This window comes from Salmo trutta, chromosome 6 (genome assembly GCF_901001165.1).
Source record: "Salmo trutta chromosome 6, fSalTru1.1, whole genome shotgun sequence".
Lineage (NCBI taxonomy): Eukaryota > Metazoa > Chordata > Actinopteri > Salmoniformes > Salmonidae > Salmo > Salmo trutta.
This window is the reverse complement of record NC_042962.1, coordinates 45,996,696-46,015,870: the sequence shown is the minus strand read 5'-3', so window position 1 is coordinate 46,015,870 and position 19,175 is coordinate 45,996,696. Positions and strand designations below refer to the sequence as shown.

At 45.0% G+C, this 19,175-nt stretch overlaps 1 protein-coding gene across 14 annotated transcripts in view; it reads right to left on the bottom strand.

Moving 5' to 3' along the window:
* Positions 1-18,906, bottom strand: part of LOC115196042 (bromodomain adjacent to zinc finger domain protein 2B) — a 73,977-nt gene extending 55,071 nt beyond the window's left edge. For 13 of the 14 annotated variants that reach the window (XM_029756519.1, XM_029756528.1, XM_029756521.1 and 10 more), the window contains exons 1-2: positions 18,709-18,906; positions 6,705-6,748 (exon numbers count right to left, since the gene is read on the bottom strand). The gene's annotated coding sequence lies outside the window, so the exon portion shown is untranslated. Of the gene's footprint in view, positions 1-6,704; positions 6,749-18,221; positions 18,591-18,708 lie in introns of those variants that run through there. The other variant, XM_029756520.1, reaches the window with a different exon arrangement.
* Between the last annotated feature and the right edge of the window lie 269 nt (positions 18,907-19,175).

Genomic DNA, 19,175 nt, shown 5'->3' with positions numbered 1-19,175 from the left:
GAGTGTGTGTTGGACGGGGGGTGTATGGTATGAGTGTGTGTAGGACGGGGGGGGGTGTATGGTGTGAGTGTGTGTTGGACGGGGGGGTGTATGGTGTGAGTGTGTGTTGGACGGGGGGCGTATGGTGTGAGTGTGTGTTGGACGGGGGGTGTATGGTATGAGTGTGTGTAGGACGGGGGGGGGGGTGTATGGTGTGAGTGTGTGTTGGACGGGGGGGTGTATGGTGTGAGTGTGTGTTGGACGGGGGGCATATGGTGTGAGTGTGTGTTGGACGGGGGGCGTATGGTGTGAGTGTGTGTTGGATGGGGGGGTGTATGGTGTGAGTGTGTGTGTAGGACGGGGGGGTGTATGGTGTGAGTGTGTGTGTGTGTAGGACGGGGGGGTGTATGGTGTGAGTGTGTGTTGGATGTGGGGGGTGTATGGTGTGAGTGTGTGTTGGATGTGGGGGGTGTATGGTGTGAGTGTGTGTTGGACGGGGGGGTGTATGGTGTGAGTGTGTGTTGGATGGGGGGTGTATGGTGTGAGTGTGTGTTGGATGTGGGGGGTGTATGGTGTGAGTGTGTGTTGGACTGGGGGTGTATGGTGTGAGTGTGTGTTGGACGGGGGGTGTATGGTGTGACTGTGTGTTGGACTGGGGGTGTATGGTGTGAGTGTGTGTTGGACGGGGGGTGTATGGTGTGACTGTGTGTTGGACTGGGGGTGTATGGTGTGAGTGTGTGTTGGACGGGGGGTGTATGGTGTGAGTGTGTGTTGGACGGGGGGTGTATGGTGTGAGTGTGTGTAGGACGGGGGGTGTATGGTGTGAGTGTGTGTTGGACGGGGGGTGTATGGTGTGAGTGTGTGTTGGACGGGGGGTGTATGGTGTGAGTGTGTGTTGGACGGGGGGTGTATGGTGTGAGTGTGTGTTGGCCTGGGGGTGTATGGTGTGAGTGTGTGTTGGACTGGGGGTGTATGGTGTGAGTGAGTGTTGGACGGGGGGTGTATGGTGTGAGTGTGTGTAGGACGGGGGGGTGTATGGTGTGAGTGTGTGTTGGACTGGGGGTGTATGGTGTGAGTGAGTGTTGGACGGGGGGTGTATGGTGTGAGTGTGTGTAGGACGGGGGGGTGTATGGTGTGAGTGTGTGTTGGACTGGGGGTGTATGGTGTGAGTGAAATTACTGTATTTAACTTAGTACACTTCTAAAAGCTCCAGTAACAGATATGAAAACTCAGAAGAAAAACTCAAGAGATGGCGGTTCTAACAGACAGTAACACTTCAGCAGATCTGTGAACACTCTGGCTGTGTCAGAATGCTTTAGGCTGCTCGTCGACACTGTCTTAGATCCACTCTCCAACAGGCTGAAGTAAATGCACTCCTTTTCCCCTTTGCTGTGACAAAAGGCTCGTAACAAAATATATAGGCTTCTCCTACAACACGGTTTCAATTCAACTCACTAATGCTCTCACTGTTAGCAGCCGTGCTATCCCTAACCCTCTATCAACACGACACACACACAGACACATGCACACACACACAGACGCACGCACACACAGAAACATTCATGCTCATGCCAACTCTGCCATTATGGTTTAAAAAGAGGAAGTAAAGTAGTGGCACAGCCTTGGTATTTCCCTGGTTTAACTGTCTTTTGCTAGTCGACCACAGGCATGGATAACATAGTACAGCAGGGTTCCCTGACTGGCAGCCGCGGGACGAATTTGGCCTGCGGTTGGTTTTACTTGACTCCCCAAGCTTTCTGAGAAAAAACATTTGTTTTATTTTAATTTTCATTGTTGGAAGTAAAAGACTAGAATCACCATGAACTCAGTCATTTTCATTTAAGAAATCTTTTCCCAAGTATTCCCATGCAGAATAGAGAGACACGTGATCGTATGCAAACTTAAGCGAGGTTTGAAATGGTTATGTTTTAGTCAAATATTACATCCGTTTGGGATTCAATTTGCAGTCTACAAATGATTTGTAATTATGTTCCGACCCCCCCGCTCAAGAAAAAAAACAGCTTGCGGCTGAATCTAGATGATCCCTGCAGTACAGTGTAGTAACACCCGGTCTATACAATCCTGCTTTAGCAGGACTAGATACTAGGAATGGAAATACTGCCTAGCTGTCCTGCTGTACACAGTGGGAGTAGAATGGAAATGCTGGCCCAACAGGAGATGAGACACACACACACATTACAAACAAACTGACACACACACACAGAGAGTGCTGTGGGGCTGACGCAAGACAATCTCAGCCTCACGTGTCTCTCCCCTACGGCCGCCCGCTGCTCCTGACCTTCGAGATGTTTTCCCTCTCCCCTTCCCCCTCTCCCTCTCTCCTTCCCCCTCTACCTCCTCCCTCTCTCCTTCCCCCTCTACCTCCTCCCTCTCCCCTTCCCCCTCTCCCTCTCTCCTTCCCCCTCTCACTCCTCCCTCTCTCCTTCCCCCTCTACCTCCTCCCTCTCTCCTTCCCCCTCTCCCTCCTCCCTCTCTCCTTCCCCCTCTACCTCCTCCCTCTCTCCTTCCCCCTCTCCCTCTCACTCCTCCCTCTCTCCTTCCCCCTCTACCTCCTCCCTCTCTCCTTCCCCCTCTCCCTCTCACTCCTCCCTCTCTCCTTCCCCCTCTCCCTCTCACTCCTCCCTCTCTCCTTCCCCCTCTCCCTCTCACTCCTCCCTCTCTCCTTCCCCCTATCCCTCCTTCCTCTCTCCTTCCCCCTCTCACTCCTCCCTCTCTCGACACCTCTCTGTGATTCTTTTTGTCATTAAAAGGCATTGCATTTCAAGCTGGATAAAGCAGATGGGGCTGTGTAGGCATTACTGCTCCTCGACGCAGCACCTTGGCTTAAGTACAGATAGCCTGCATGCATTACCTCTCTCTCCCTCTCTCTCTCACAATCTCTCTCTCCCTCTCTCTCTCACAATCTCTCTCTCTCTCTCTTACTCACTCACTCTCAAACACACACCACCACACAGCCTAAAGAGTGAAACGGCAGCTCTAACAACAGGGTGTCTTCCTGGGAAAGCTGAATTCCACGGTCTAAAGTGCTGCTTCACATGTTGATGATGTAATCAGTAAACATACAGGCTGAAGGCAAGATGACTGCTACAGCTCTTACTAACAGCTTTTATTAGTTATTGTAGACAGTACAATATTGCATCAAGTATAACCAAACCCAACTAACTTAAAAGACAAAATACAACCACACAAATGAACTAAAATCAACTGACGTTTTACATAGCATAAAGCATTGCGACTCAGTCCCAACTCATCCCTCATGTTCAGTCTTCTCTCTCTCCCACCTGTCTCTCGCTCTCTCTTTCGCCCTCCTCCCTCTCTTTCCTCCTCTCTCACCCTCCTTCCTTTCAGCCCAGTACTAGTGAGCTCTAGTACTTAGTGCTACCATCTTCTACCATAGTCCCAGCAATCTGTCAGGCCACTGGCCATACTGAGAACACACTGTACATCTAAGGGAAGGAAAGGAGGGAAGTGTGTTCAGGAACATCAGCTAGTTATTAAGGCTGACTTCTCACCTTTCTCTCTCTCTCACACACACACACACACACACACACACACACACACACACACACACACACACACTGCGCACACACATGCTGTGGTCACACACACACACACACACACACACATGCTGTGCTCACACACACACACACACACACACACTGCGCACACATGCTGTGCTCACACACACACACACACACACACACTGCGCACACACATGCTGTGCTCACACACACACTCACACATACTGCACACACACGTAAAAATAAACACACAAACACACTTCTCAGCACCTCTCTCTCCCGATCATGGGTGGCAAAACAAAAAGAGAATGCCAAACACATAACAAAAAAAACAATATATTCTTAAAATGTGTCCTTTTCACACCCTCGCATACATGTGTACACATACACAGGCCTCAGTGGAGGCTCCTCAGAGGAGGAAGGGGAGGACCATCCTCCTCAGTGAATTTCATAAAAATAAAAGTGAAACATTAAACAAGTTCTCCTTTTTAGATAAAACTATAGTAAATATATTCACGTCACCAAATAATTGATAAAAACACACTGTTTTGCAATGAAGGTCTATAGTAGCCTCAACAGCACTCTGTAGGGTAGCACCATGGTGTAGCTGGAGGACAGCTAGCTTCCGTCCTCCTCTGGGTACATTGACTTCAATACTAAACTTAGGAGGCACATGGTTCTCACCCCCTTCCATAGACTTACACAGTAATTATGACAACGACCTATCAGCACACTTGCAGCATGAACTGACATATTGTCCACCCAATCAAAGGATCAGAGAATGAATCTAGTACTGAAACCATAAGCTACAGTTATCTAGCACTGCAGTGCATAACATGTGGTGAGTAGTTGACTCAAAGAGAGAGAAAGACAATAGTTCAACAGTTTTGAATAAATTAATTTCTTCCAAAATGAAGAAGAAGCAAAAGAGAGAGCTAGCTATATTTCATAGTATATATTTTTTCACTTTCACTTACTTAGTTAGCATCGAATGCAGCTAGCTAGTTTAGCCTACTCAAACACCTGGTTCAAACAGAGGGATGCTATGTTAGCTAGCTGGCTATGGCTATCCAACACTGGAACTCTTCCAAGTCAAAGTAAGCTTTTGGTTTTATTAATTTATTGCCACCATGGCCCGCCAATGTAACTGCTAAACTGCTTGCTGCTGACTGCTTGCTGCTGATTGTACTGCGTGATTGTAGCAGGGTTTACTAACGCTACAACTCTCATTTGCAACTGTTGGACTAATGATTACACTCTAGATCAGCTAGACGCAGTGTGCAAGGCGGTATTAAATGTGTCACTGCCTGTCACCTTGATTACTCAGAATTCCCTCGACCTGTGCACCTACGCTGTAAATGTTCACTCATAGGCTAGCTAGTAGCAACCTCATGACGGGTACAGGGAAAAATGTAGCATCATGTAGTAGCCTCAACTTATTGATGTTACATTGAGCTGGATGAATGGAATATGCTTGACAGTCATCCAATATGCTGTAATAGAAATAAGGCCGTGTTCATGAAAAACATGTATCATCCTCCATCATCTTAAACGGCACCGACAACCACTCACAGGCTTGTACACACACAAACACACACATCGTTTACTTTGCCATCCCTTTGTAAACTCTCTAAACAATACAACTCTCTCTCTCTCTCTCTCTCTCTCTCTCTCTCGCTCTCTGTGTCTCTCGCTCTCTCTCTCTCAACATTTGTAATTCCCTCTGGGTATTTAAGCACCACTCTCCCTTTTCCTACCCTCCTCTTACAAGGAACTAATGGTGGATAACTGCTCAGTACTGTGGCTGTTTGGATGGCGTCCATGTTTGCCAAGGTTCTGCCTGTTTTCTATGGACTAATGGAAGAATAAACAGACAGAAATACTGTACGATCACTAGAGACTGATAGGTGGACATTTCACTGCAGTGTTCAACAGTGAGCAAATCATCACAGCCACCAGAGGGGTTTGCCTTTCACCCGTTCTCCAGCCCTACATTTCTAGGAAATCAATTTCAAATGGAGCCGTCTAGATCATGACTGATAGCATACAGCTATCAATAATATGTTACATGACGTGTAATAGGTAAATGCCCAGCACCGGTTCAGAATGTGTAACTTACAATTTGCAGTGCAGGTTGATTCTCAAATCAAGTGTATTGGACGTCAAGCAAACACCACCTTGAAAAGCACATTTAGGAGGAGACCCGTTCCCCTTAGATTTTTTGGGATCTGCTGAATATTCCTACCTCAAAATACATAAACACACCTAACTCTCAATGGTACGCTCACCCCAGCTGAGCTGAGCTGCATAAGAGATAAAGCTGATTTCTAAAGTGTGAGATTAGATCTGGTGACACACTCATCAGCACAAAGCCATAAAGTGAGAAAGGGAGAAAAGTGCAAGTCATTGTCTGCGGGCTAAAACCGTCACCTTTGTCTGCTTGGTGAAACCTTGAGGGAATAGAGCTAGTGGTAATAGAGAGAGAGAGAGAGAGAGAGAGAGGGAGGGAGAGAGAGGGAGAGAGAGAGAGGGAGAGAAAGAGAGAGCGGGAGAGAGCGCGCCAGAGAGAGATAAGCAGAGCCAAACAGATGAGCCACAGAAGAGAGGGTGAGAAACGGCTAACCAGCCAACCAATTTAATCCACTATATTGTTGAGGAACATGATTCAGTTTGACTCCAGCTGATAGGCCTAACAATTTAAATTCACTGTTAGGCTACATCAACAGATACTGTAATAACTGTTTAGATTATAATGTTACTGCAACAGATCACAAACACTGATGATGGTTAATTCGCATGTTTCCCTCCCCCACAAAAATGTTCTGATCAAAATGGAGAGAAATGTAATTAATTGCACGATTCACTGAATGAAACTCTGAATTTGTAATGTAATCAGAACAACTGCTTTTTCAAGGAGCCCTTGTTAAATTTAATTGGGGGAGAAAATCCTCTCGTGTCGAAAGAATGAAATCTAATTAAGCCTGGAATCGAAGGAGCCTGCGAACTATCCTCTACGCCAAACAAATATTGTTGATGACAAGTTGAGCAAAAATGATTTCAAAAGCTTCTCTCATAACAACTATAAGTATTAGGGAATGTCACACAGGGCCCAACAACAGAAAAAAGCTATGTTGTTGACAGTTGTTCAGAGATGATAGGAAGATGATAAGAGTCCGTACTCACTGATAGGAAATGTCTTCAGCTCTGTGACATCACTGCTCTAACACCTGAAAGAGAGAGAAAGAGGACAACAGTCACGTTAATCCATTTATACGTTGATATCTCTTCTGTATGACACCGTTCATTTCATCTGTTCTCCATGAAAAATACAATCTAAACGCTAATGGCGACCAGTTTGGGCCCTGAGGGGGAATACCTTAATTCATTTCCAACATACATCGATATCAAAGCTCTGTGTGCTGTTGTGGTCAACTGACAGATCAGACAAAACAAAAGGACATGACGTTTTGAGACACGGCTAGGAGCTGGCACTGAGCATAAGCAGAGCAGATCTAACACACACACACACACACACACTCTCTCTCTCTCTCGCTCTCTGTCGCAGGCACAGCAGGCCTGCTAACACAAACACACCACACAACACACAGTCATCCATTTTTCCTGCTCAACCTGTTAGAATGAAAGCCAGACATTATGGCTTTTGGTGTGAGGGAGGAGGATATATTCCCAAAACACAAGACAGTTCTTGCTGAGAGAGAGGAGCAGCCCTTCCCAGTGTTCTCACGCCCCTCAGCGCTACACTGTCTCTGATCTATCTGCCTTCCTGGAGCACAGAGGAGGGGAGAGGCAGAGAGGGAGCTTTCTCAGCCTGTGTGTATGAACGGACATGGTGACAGTCAGGACTGTGTGTCACGGCCGTGGCACTGTCTCTCTCACTGCAGCACCGCTAGTGGCGTCATTGGTCACTCTGGTACACATACTCACCCTGGCACTGGGTAAAACTCTACAGCACACAGACAGACACAGGGGCACAGAAACACACACACACACACAGGCGCCATTACGGCTGAAATCTCCACAGGAAATAAACGGTATTAACTAGAGTGACGGTGTCCGTCTATAACAACGACGTGATCTAGCGATGACGACTCCTCCTCGTCATCCACAGGCCTGATCTGGTCGGCTGATCTCACACACACACACACACACACACACACACACACACACACACACACACACCACCTTGATTACACATCTCCGTGGTGATAGCACACCGCGCCGAGCCGACTGAGGGAATTCATCTGTAGAGTCCTCATAAAGGCCTATGATTAAAAGGATGTTCCCTCAGAGAGGGCACGACGCTGAAATTATTCCCCCAGCCAAAGAGCGCTGTAATGACAGTGGCGAGATTTGAAGCTACATACTTCACACCCTTTTTCGCCTGCCTGGGTATCTGAAATACACACTGACCCGACATCAGCTGCTGATGCCACGGCCGCGCTAGCTATTTGCTAAGACAGTGGGCCTAGAACACTGTAGAGCCTTACGTAAGCTCTACTCGAACACAGTCGTAAGCAACACAACGATAGCAAGCAGCATCTAACTAGGCCTAAACATTCTGTAAGCCTGCAGGCACAAAACAACAGGTCCACATAGAACAAGGCTTTTCAATTCCAGGCCTCCAGGGCAACAGCTGTGACGTGGCCCCGGAGGCTTGGAATTGAATAGTGCCTTTGGCGGAGAGAACCGTCACGTTAAATCTAGTAATGTAGACTTAACTTTAGTGAGGAGAAACCTTAGCAATGCCTCCATAAAGTGCCATTCGATGACAGACACGCTAAAAAGGTGTTTGTCTCCTTTTGCTCCCGGCTCATCTGTGATATTGCAGGCCAGGAAGGGAGGGAGGGATGAAAGCGGAGGGCACTGACTGTGAACTGGCCGCAGACATTTTTCTGAAACCTCCGGAACAAAACAGGCAAGTCTTGACAATCTATCCACCACTGAGTCGTCACACAATCAGTTGCAGGAAACTGATCCCTTAAATAGCTGTGATTCATCTCTTCATCGCATAAAGTTAGTACACAGAACACAAAGAGCCCCTCTCTCTCCCCCTTCTCTCTCTCCCCCTTCTCTCTCTCCCCCTTCTCTCTCTCTGCTTAAAAATACTGCTTCTCCCAGCTTTCTTTTGCGTGTGATTTACTGGCACTGTTTAACTGCGGGGCAGTATCTTTTATCGTTACATGATCTGGAGCTGAAAGCTGACAAAATGGGATCTGTGGCGAGAGGTGAGTGTCTGTTCTGTGGAAAGACGAGGAAGAAAAATCTGCGCGCAGAAACGTTTGCCTAAGTGCAATTCTGATCCTCTCTCTCGGCTTATTCAAAAGAGCCTCTCTGTGTGTTCTATTCCATTAAATGCCTTCTTCCTAGACCTGATGGAGAAAGTCCCATTACTGGGGACTGGGTTATCCCACACAATGTAAAGCACAAGAACTGGCTGAAAAGCAACGAACATAAACACAGTCCCTTTGTGGGATTTAAGAGAGAGGACACCCTCAAGGGACTGTCATTATGTAACACAAACAGTGTGTGTGTGTGTGTGTGTGTGTGTGTGTGTACCCGTTAGCGCATGGGCGTATGTGTGAGCGTATGTGTGAGCGTGATGGTACTGTATGTGTGTGCCATTTATGATTCAGCCCTGGTAACGCTACTCCCAATATGGCTAGGAGCCAATTCCTACAGTAGCATCATGATGAATCTGAGGGTAGCCTCTCTCCGTCTCCCTCCACTTAGCCTATGGGGCTATCATTCATTCATAATTGGACGGACCTGCCTCTGGCCTCAGCTTAAAGGTCCAATGCAACCGTTTTTATCTCAATATCAAATAATTTCTGGGTAACAATTAAGTAACTTACGGTGATTGTTTTAAATTAAAATGGTCAAAAATAAGCAAAAATAGCTTCTTAGCAAAGAGCATTTTTCCAAGCAAGAATTTTGCTAGGACTCTCTGGGAGTGGTCTGAGTGGGAAGTGGAAAACTGAAGAAAAAAAATGGTTATCTTTATTTAACTAGGCAAGTCAGTTAAGAACAAATTCTTATTTACAATGACGGCCTACCCCGGCCAATTGTGCACCTCCCTATGGGACTCCCAATCACAGCCGGATGTGATACAGCCTGGATCTGAACCAGGGACTGTAGTGATGTCTCTTGCACTGAGATGCAGTGCCTTAGACCACTGCGCCACTAGAAATATATATAAAACTGTTGACTGCACTGAGCCTTTAAGACACGCTGATGTGACTGTGTGTCATCAGACTGAACACAGCCCACGTTCACTACTGTGGGACTTCAATCATACAGGCTAGAAAATTGATACTTGGCTACATAAATTAACCATAAGAATTAGGATGGAGTTGTCTCTGGAGTAGACACTGATCTAAGGTGAGCTTGGAACCCCCCCCCCCCTTATTGGTTACAGTTACGATTTAGAGAAAGAAGTGCATATGGGCAACTTGTACCCGTTGCGCACCACTGTCTGTCTGAGTGAGTGAATGAGAGGACGCAGCCGCTCCGGCAGAGCAGAGCTCCATGGCTCAGTGTCATCCCAACAGCCTTGACAATCTACCAAGACGACGTGAAGGTCACTCACAGCAGCCGCCAACGCAGCTGTCACGCCTCTCCCACCCACCGCCATCTCTCTCTCCTGCCCGGCCGGCTCTGGGTCGACCAACAAACCGACCAACACATCATACCCTGGAATAAATCCTCCCTCTGTACTCTCCCTGTTAGCCTAGCTCAGCCTCAACATGGTATTCCATACAAGAGATAGTTTGAAATACAAGATGATCACCAAAGTTAATCTACAAGCTAACATTCAACCTAATATAAAGCACAGGGGGAAAGATGAGAGATGTCCATCTGTCTTGATTCCTGCATTACTGTGTTTCGGTGGCTAAAGTTTCCATTAAATGAATCGCCTGTCTCAATCAGGGAGTCAATAAAAGGCCCAATCCTGTCAAGCCCTGAGGGAGATGTGTGTGTGTGTGTGTGCGCGGATGTGTGCATGCGTGTATGCTTGGCGGGAGTGAAGAGCTCTGACAGGTGAGTGATTGAGTGCTTTCATTTCTCTCCCTGTGTTGAGATTACACACAAACACACACACAAACACACACACACACACACACACACACACACACAGAGAGATGTTGTTTCCGCTTCTGGTCCATACTTAAATTAGCTGTAAATATTTGGGTTGAACGCGGGAGCTCTCACAGAGGATTTAACCACCGTAGCCTGGAGGCCAGAGGGATGTGTGTATGTTTCCATCTTTGAACAAACATAAGACACACACACAGACAAACACAAGCACACCCGCACAAGTATACCCGCACAAACAAATACAACCTTGCCACACAGGCACACACTAGTTCAAACCACAACACAACAACCACAAAACACCAATACCACCAAGGCCCACGAGGCCGACTACCCTGCAACCCAATCCACGGATGTTATTATGTAGTCTAAGAGTTTCAGTTAGTAGAGGGTGGATACTAACTCCAGACACTGCTCCCATGCAGCCCTGAGAGCTAGTAGAGGTCAGTGCCCCCCCCCAGCCTGAGATAAAGGCGTCTCCCCGTCCTCTCTCCGAGCGCCTGCTTGGGTAGAGGCGTCTCGCGTTACAGCTGTCTCTCAGTGTCATCGTTTAGAGAAAGGGACAATGCCACAAGGCAGGCAGCTAGCCTTTCATGGCGGGCCGTGAACAACAACAGCCACTCTGGGGCAGACGGAGGGGGAGAGGAGTGACGGAGGAACGGTTTCTCTGTTTCAACTCCCGCCACATTGAGACTAGAGGAGAGATCACCACAGCATGCGTCTAGGCGATCTGTGGAAGAGAATGAGGTCTGAGAGAAAATGGTGGCACATTTTCAACTTTCCATTTCCTTCTCACAGGCCTTTAATGAATGACTTGTTACATTTCCTTCTCACAGGCCTTTAATGAATGACTTGTTACATGTGGTTTCCCTGCTTTTTACTGCTTGTAGGCTAAGTGTCTTTTAGTTATTGCACAGCACACACATACGGGAAATGCTGGACGAATCCTGATGGAGAACAGATTGTAGAACATCAAATGAACAGATAGAATCCGTCCATTCCCAGGAATAACTCCACGGTGAGTCTGTGCTAGTCATGCCAGTGTGGATTACTTGAATCCCCCTCTTCCCGAGGTGAAGTTCCTGTTCTGACGTCTAGTTCTAAAAACAGCCAGTTAGCTCCGGGTCCAATAATGACTAATCCAATCAGGAGAATGTTTAGGCAGCAGCTCTGTTACAAGGTAGGCTGAGTCAAGCTGAAATCACCATGACATGCAAAGGCCTAATCTATATTGTAGGCTATATTTTACTAGATGAGTAAAAGACCATATCAAACAGAGTCTTTTCAAGTTTAGCACTGGCGGACTTGCCATTAGGCAGAAGAGGTAATTGCTACAGGCTTCACATCATCATCATCATCATCAAGGGGCCTCATACTGTGCATAATAAAAATACACTTTTTTTTCAAATTCCTCCGCTTGAGCCGCTGATGCTGTCTGGCCAAAGAGTATGGCATGTGATACTCTTTTTAGCCAGACAGCATCAGATACATGGGCTACATATAGTAAGACAGAGGGGCGCTGTTTCACTCGCTCAGATGCCTTCTCCAGTGAAATAGTTTCATCCACTTGTGAATCGAAGGAAAGTTGGCGGGGGCACAGTGCACTGTTCGGATGCTGGAATTATTTGGATGAACGTGCGAAGACTGAGTCACTAAGTACGCCCCTGAAGTTTAGGCATATTATCTGTGGATCAGCTCTAGTAAAATACAACAGATATAAGCAACTGTCCTGCAACTGTCTGCTGCATGAATATAGCCTAGGCCTGAGGCCTCTTCTCTTTACTCCTGCCCTACTCGGACAAATGCAAGCAGGACGGTTTACAAAGAAGACCTTACACTGTATGGTTACTGCTGACCAACACAAAATTAGGCTATTTCATTGCTGAACAGAGTTCTTCTTTCCCCCATCCCTCCACATCCTTGTCAGTTCTTATGGCGCTCAGTTAAAATTAAATATTTAAAATTCTGGCTAGGTTGCAGCAGTCTGCCAGCACAGCTAAAATGAAAAGCCTTTGTGGCAGCAGTGACCAGATTTTAAATGCTGGACGATCAATAAATAAAAGGTTGGTTGTTGAAGCGCAACCTCAGAGTGTGTGTGTGTGTGTGTGCCTGCGTGTGTGTGTGTGTGTGTGCCTGTGTGTGCCTGTGTGTGTGTGTGTGCCTGTGTGCGTGTGTGTGTGTGTGTGTCTGTGTGTGCCTGTGTGTGCCTGTGTGCGTGTGTGTGTGTGTGTGTCTGTGTGTGCCTGTGTGTGCGTGTGTGTGTGTGTGTGTGTGTGTGTGTGTGCCTGTGTGTGTGTGTGTGCCTGTGTGTGTGTGTGTGTGCCTGTGTGTGTGTTTGTGTTTCCTTTTAACAGCCACCCAGGGTCTACTCCATCCTCCTCAATCCTGCAACCAGCTGTCCTAGTATGATGAACAACACTGACCATCCCCGGCACCACCACAATATAAAACCTTACACAATTCCCATTCCCACATCCAAAGATATTTCTATCCGCAATGCCAACAACACTTCAGAATTCCCAGCATGTGAGAGATACTGCAGCTACGTGAATAGAGCATGCAGGCTGCACACTATTTTGGTAGAGAATGTAAAAGGGTGATAAGCCAACCAAACAGGCCTAGGCTAAGCTATACTACGATTGGTATTTCCAATACCGTCCCCATTATCACAGTAGACAGGGACTCAATCACTGGAGCATTCCAGCCACGGCACGCACAGGCAATATGACAATCTCCCGGGGGGCAAAAAGAAATGGATGGCTCGCTGGTGAAGACCACTAAAAACAAGCCCTTTCTAATAGTGGATTGCTCCTTACGCATAGCTTAGGATATACCCTCCTTCAGATGATGTCATTCAAAAGCATCAACCTTGGACCCACTCTGAAAGACTCGTGTTGAGCAGAGCTGTGGTTTATCCGACTCTTTTGTCATAGGGTATCAAGCCATACACGTTTAGCATGGCTACAGAAAAGACAGAGCAGCTGACGTTAAGCAGTAGGCCTAGCTAAGCTACTACTAGGCTATGAATGGAACCATATTGTTTTGGGGAAAAAAGGATAGTCTTCTGTAGCCTAATTTTGGCTTAGTTCCTCCATCAGTTAGCCTAACCGATGCTCTTAGTTCTCATCAGGCTATCAGCATCTTAGATTGAAGTGTGCTCATTCGGGACAGAAGGAAGGGAACTGTAAGGCCCAATACTGTAAGCAATAGCCTACAGCTGAAATTAAAGACAGTTTTTTGTCTCTGCCTCAAACACCCTCACAAACCAAGTCAATAGGCCTGGTTTTCCCTTTGTGATTGTTTTGAGAAAACTGGCAGGAAAAATGAATCGACAGACAGACAGGCTAGCCTACTCCTTTACAGACTTTCTGCCGAGCTCAAGGACTTTGAAAATGAGGCGTTACTTGAGGGAGAAATCAACCTCTTCACCTTGCCAGTGGAACAACAAGCATCCTGACAGACAGACAGACCATGAAAAAATAACCTTGAGTTTCATCAAGGAAATTCTCACATTGAATGATAAATAGGAAGAAGCCCAGGGAACGGACAAAACAAAGACCTTAGCAGCTAATCGCCTCCTTTTCTCCCAAACATGGCCTCCGTGTCTTTGGTATTTCCGAAACAAAGTGAACTTGGCGTGACCTGGTTGTACAAAAGGCATTTATGCTACTATTTTTGGAGTCTATGAAGACATCAATAACACATGGTTTATTTGTACGTGTTAAACAAGCCAGACTGCTGTAAAACTGGCATCTGCTTGTACCAGTAATTCTCCCCTTGACACAGTTACTTTCAGTTCATAACACACAAACTGGACCAGGCCACCATAGATGCCCATAGTATGTTCTTGCATATTGCTGACATTCATCTTGCATACTACCACCATGTTTGTAAAATGGATGTGTGTGCTATAATGTAGGCTAGGCTATGTAAAAATGCATGGCGCTACTTTATGTCAACTTAATGTACAGTGTGACTAGAATAGCAAAGCGAAGGTGAAGTAGATCATAGGAGCACTAACAAACTTGTCCTACTGTCATTAACTTATGTTATGTTCTGTCAACAGTTGTGCTAATGAGTATTCGCTACACTTGCTGCAAGTAACATTTTCAGACTTGACAATCATTGTGCACAGTAACAAAGGTTTAATAGCCAACAATAATAATCAGCAGTAGCCTAATTAAACATTTCGGATTTTAAGCCAATTCCTGCATCCCTAAAGGGCCATCAATTTAACCACGCATCTTTATAAAAGTTAGTACTTGACTTCTGAAAAGATTGGTGTGTGTGTGTGTGTGTGTGTGTGTGTGTGTGTGTGTGTGTGTGTGTGTGTGTGTGAGTGAGTGAGTGAGTGAGTGAGTGAGTGAGTGAGTGAGTGAGTGAGTGAGTGAGTGAGTGAGTGAGTGAGTGAGAGAGAGAGAGAGAGAGAGAGAGAGCTTGAAGTAAACACTGGGATGGATGACTGGGTGACAATCCAGGTTTAAGTAATTAGGCTCTGGTTGATTAATTTCACGTAACACAAAACAAACCTACTTCCTCTTTTAGAGTTGAAAACTTAAAATGAACAACACACCACCAGTACAGTACAGAGATTTCACAGACTGTTCGTTCCCTTACCACACATAAGATCTGTTTACAGAAGCTAATCAATCTCTGTGTAGGCCATACAAAACAACATAAACAAGGAAATCAATGCCAGAAACAAACAATGTAGGCCTTCGTTTCTAGGGTTACAGTAATAAATGCTTCATTACAGTGTCTCACAAACAATGAAGGGAAACATTGAAACTAGCACAAGGAGGTGCAGTATAGGGATATGCCATGCTAATCAAATTCAGTGCACACTGCAATCAGTGAGAGCCATGTGGGCATTGCGTTTAAGATCAATTCAAAGGGTGGCAGCGTAGATCGCGACAAACTGCTTGATTGTTGACTGGATAACCATCCTCACCTCATTTCAAAAAGACAAAAAAATGATGGACACCAAAGCAGGCACGTTCCTCTAACATTATTAGCCCTAATTTCAATAGTACAGGATTAGACAGAATAGACTTGTGTGCATATGGGATTGTCTGTAGAAAAGCTGTCCAAGTTTTGTCAGTTTCAGCACCCCCAGACACAGGGGCTCCTAAACCTAATTTCTCCTAATCAGCTTAGTCAATAGCAACCGTTTGGTGCAGCGTTGGGTAGACATGCAAATAGGGCTTAAACATGTCTATCTTTAATTCCTGAATGTTCAAGTCAAGCGGAAGTCCTTTTTATCTCCTGGCAAAGAAAACAACATTCTGTGGGGTGGAAGAGAGGGAGAGAGGGGAGCCGAGGTGGAGAGAGAGAGAGAGAGAGAGAGAGAGAGAGAGAGAGAGAGAGAGAGAGAGAGAGAGAGAGAGAGAGAGAGAGAGCACTACAGTATTTTTTTTACTTCTCTTGGCCAGGCATGGAAACATCCCTGATTTGAGTGTGCTTGAGGTAGCACAGTTTGCTTCCATTTCAAACCAACATCACAAACAAGCCCTGACAGATTTGTTCTCTCTCACTCGCATTATGGGGAAACACACAGCAACACAAGTATATTAGTGCTCCTCTGCCCTGTTCTGCTGTGTGTGTTCAGCTGCAGCACACACACACACACACACAAAAGAAGCTAACAATAGACGTTTGTAATAGCGGTGCAAAAATGGGAGACTGTTCCGTTTCAATTCACTGATACCACTAATGGCTTCTTAGCAGCTCCATGAAATCAAGCAGCTGTCATGTCGATGCATCAGCACAGGGAGAGGAGAGGAGCCATTCCCAGAAGGAAAAAGGCATCGCGCCTCCCTCAGCAAGGATGTTTGGCTAAGCATCTGCTCCTATGCACTTTAGCTTTGCAGCAGTAAATATCCAAACAAAGAGGGTGGGAGGTGAAACGATTAGATTCCCTATCACAAAGCATCATTGTTGTTGTTCTTTTACAACAAATGCTTGTGAGACAACAACCGAGGTCCATTTTAAAGACTATCACACAGGGATATGGTGGATGGATGCTCACCAGAACAACTGGTGATGAGAGTTTAATCTCTAGTGTGACAGAAGATTCTTCAATGATAAACTAGACAGTTTGCTACTTTGGGTAGCCTATGTTTGAAATCTTTCCTCCGCTATAACATCAACAAAACACACAAATGAACCATGTTATATGTTATAACATGGTAATAAAAAAACTCAAACCAGCCTACTGTCATCACTACCTACTGTCTCTGTCACACCTCTGCCATCTTCTCAGACATTAGCTTTACAATGACGAGACTGTGGATAACGACTAGGCTACATGCTGTTCAATAGCGCATATCACTTATGGCGTGACAATTAGGCCCAGGCCTATAGTCACCTAAGGTGAACATTGTGTTATTACCGGTAGATAAGCCTAGGCACACTATCTTTGCCTTTTATTTGTAAACAAGTGTCAACGACTCCCACATTGCAAAGAGGAGTAAGCAAATGAAAAACGAGGGGAAGGGAAAAATACAAATAATACTTTGCTTGACTAATTAAAAGTTGACATTTGTGTAAGCATCCATAGCTGTTGATCAATGTCTAAACGTATTAGACTACTTGGCTATTAGTCCATTCAACAATATATAATTTTTAAATGCAATAACGAAACATGATGATACACTGTGCCATAACATAATTCTGATATAGCATGTTTATTCTAATCGATTATGATTAGCCTGTGTAACCTATTGCCTAAATCCAACGGTTGAACGTTTAAAACACACAATATGTGCTATTCGTGTTATTGAATAACAGTGTTGTGACAAATAACATCTTTATCAAAGTGTCATTGATAAACTAGAAAACGTGCATGTAGAAAATACCTAACCAAGTTCAGTGAGAGAAAAAAATCTAGTTTAAAAAGGCAAGTTTGCATGCCATCTCCACCTGCCACTACTTATTAAAACACACCGTTTGTGTATTTTGCGCGTTCAAAAACATGGATCCGATTATTGCAACACTGCATAAATGTCACTGTAACATTTGTAGCTGAATCCCACTCTTCAAACGTAACACCAAATTGTTCCTCCTTCCAATCATAGGCTAATGTTGGCTACATTTTTCTTAAACTTCACATGACGTCACCGTCTACATTTCTTTCCCGAGTGCAGTTTAAACTTTCTCTATGTAAAACATGGATACGTTTCCTTCGAGCGTGGGGTGCTTAGGGAATTTAAATCAACCAAGATGGCGAAAGGCTTGTTGTTTGGAAGGGTAGAAAAATGGAGGATATTGTAATATACACAAAGGGATACATTTCAACAACTCGGCCAGGCAGCAGCTGCTTCTTGTTTGAGGAAGCAACAAAGATAGCGTTAGCCAGTTGTAAAAAGAGCCTGAAACTCGACAAAAACATCAAACTAATTTTACTAATAAGATATGGAATTTTGCCTGGCAAACCATAACACAATCTGTTATATAGTTAAATCAAGTATTTATGTTTATGCTTACTAATTATTTTATTTTCGCATTGAAGAGCTATTAGCTGGCTCGGATTTTGCCCTGTCTGTAAACGGACAGCTAAATAGACCAAAGGTAGCTTGTGCTCCCTACCTTCATTGACTCCCACATCGTTCCATTAAATGTGCACAAAAAATACTAGCCAACTTATATACAACAGTGGGTAAAAACATATTCCAAAAAGTTTTCCTGAACAAAATAAAACAGTTTTTATTTAAAAAAAAAAATAGAACAGTTCAATTAAACCGCACGAGAGAGGACACAAAGACGATTCCGACTATCAGGTCACAACTAGCTTGATCTGAGCAACGACAAAACACTCCGTTTAATCTAGAAAACTACTTTGGTGTAGTCTATTATTTTACCATGCAGTAAAGGCGCACATGCCGATTGCTTAGAATAACATTGTATCTATTTTGATAAGTTTCTATCAATCTGCAGTTGACGATTGAGGGACACACGCAGTAAGCAAAGAAACTACAGCTCGCCTCGCGAAACAAATCAAGCCAGCTACATCGCTTGTTCTATGATATAACATAACGTCTTCTTTACCCTCACCTTGAAATAAGAGGACACTTACCTTTAGTTTCGACACTAATACTTATTTCCAACGGGATTTTGTTTCAAGTAATACTTCGTGTAGCCTTCTAGCCTCTTTTCGATTTCGTTTTGAAAGAGGCCGGTAACAGATGATAAAGAAAGGAATTGGGCAGTAATTGAGTCTCGGTGTGAGTGAGTGTGTGTGTTAGTTACTAACAGCAGATTGAAGGAGACTCTTCTCAAGGTTTATTCAGCTCCACTTCAAGGAACCAAAGTGACGTCAGCTTACAAGCTGCCACAAAAGAAAACTTGTATTTGACATTAATAGAGATCAATGTTTGTTTTAATTAGGAAAACAATAGTACACTACGTTTAGACAGTTGAACTATGATTAGGGCTAAAGCGTGTGCTAATGGGACGAACAAATGCATCTATTGAATTGATTCAAGGATGAGGAATCTTATTGGCTTGTTTTGTTTGTTTATTTGTTTTTGAAAAGTTACATAA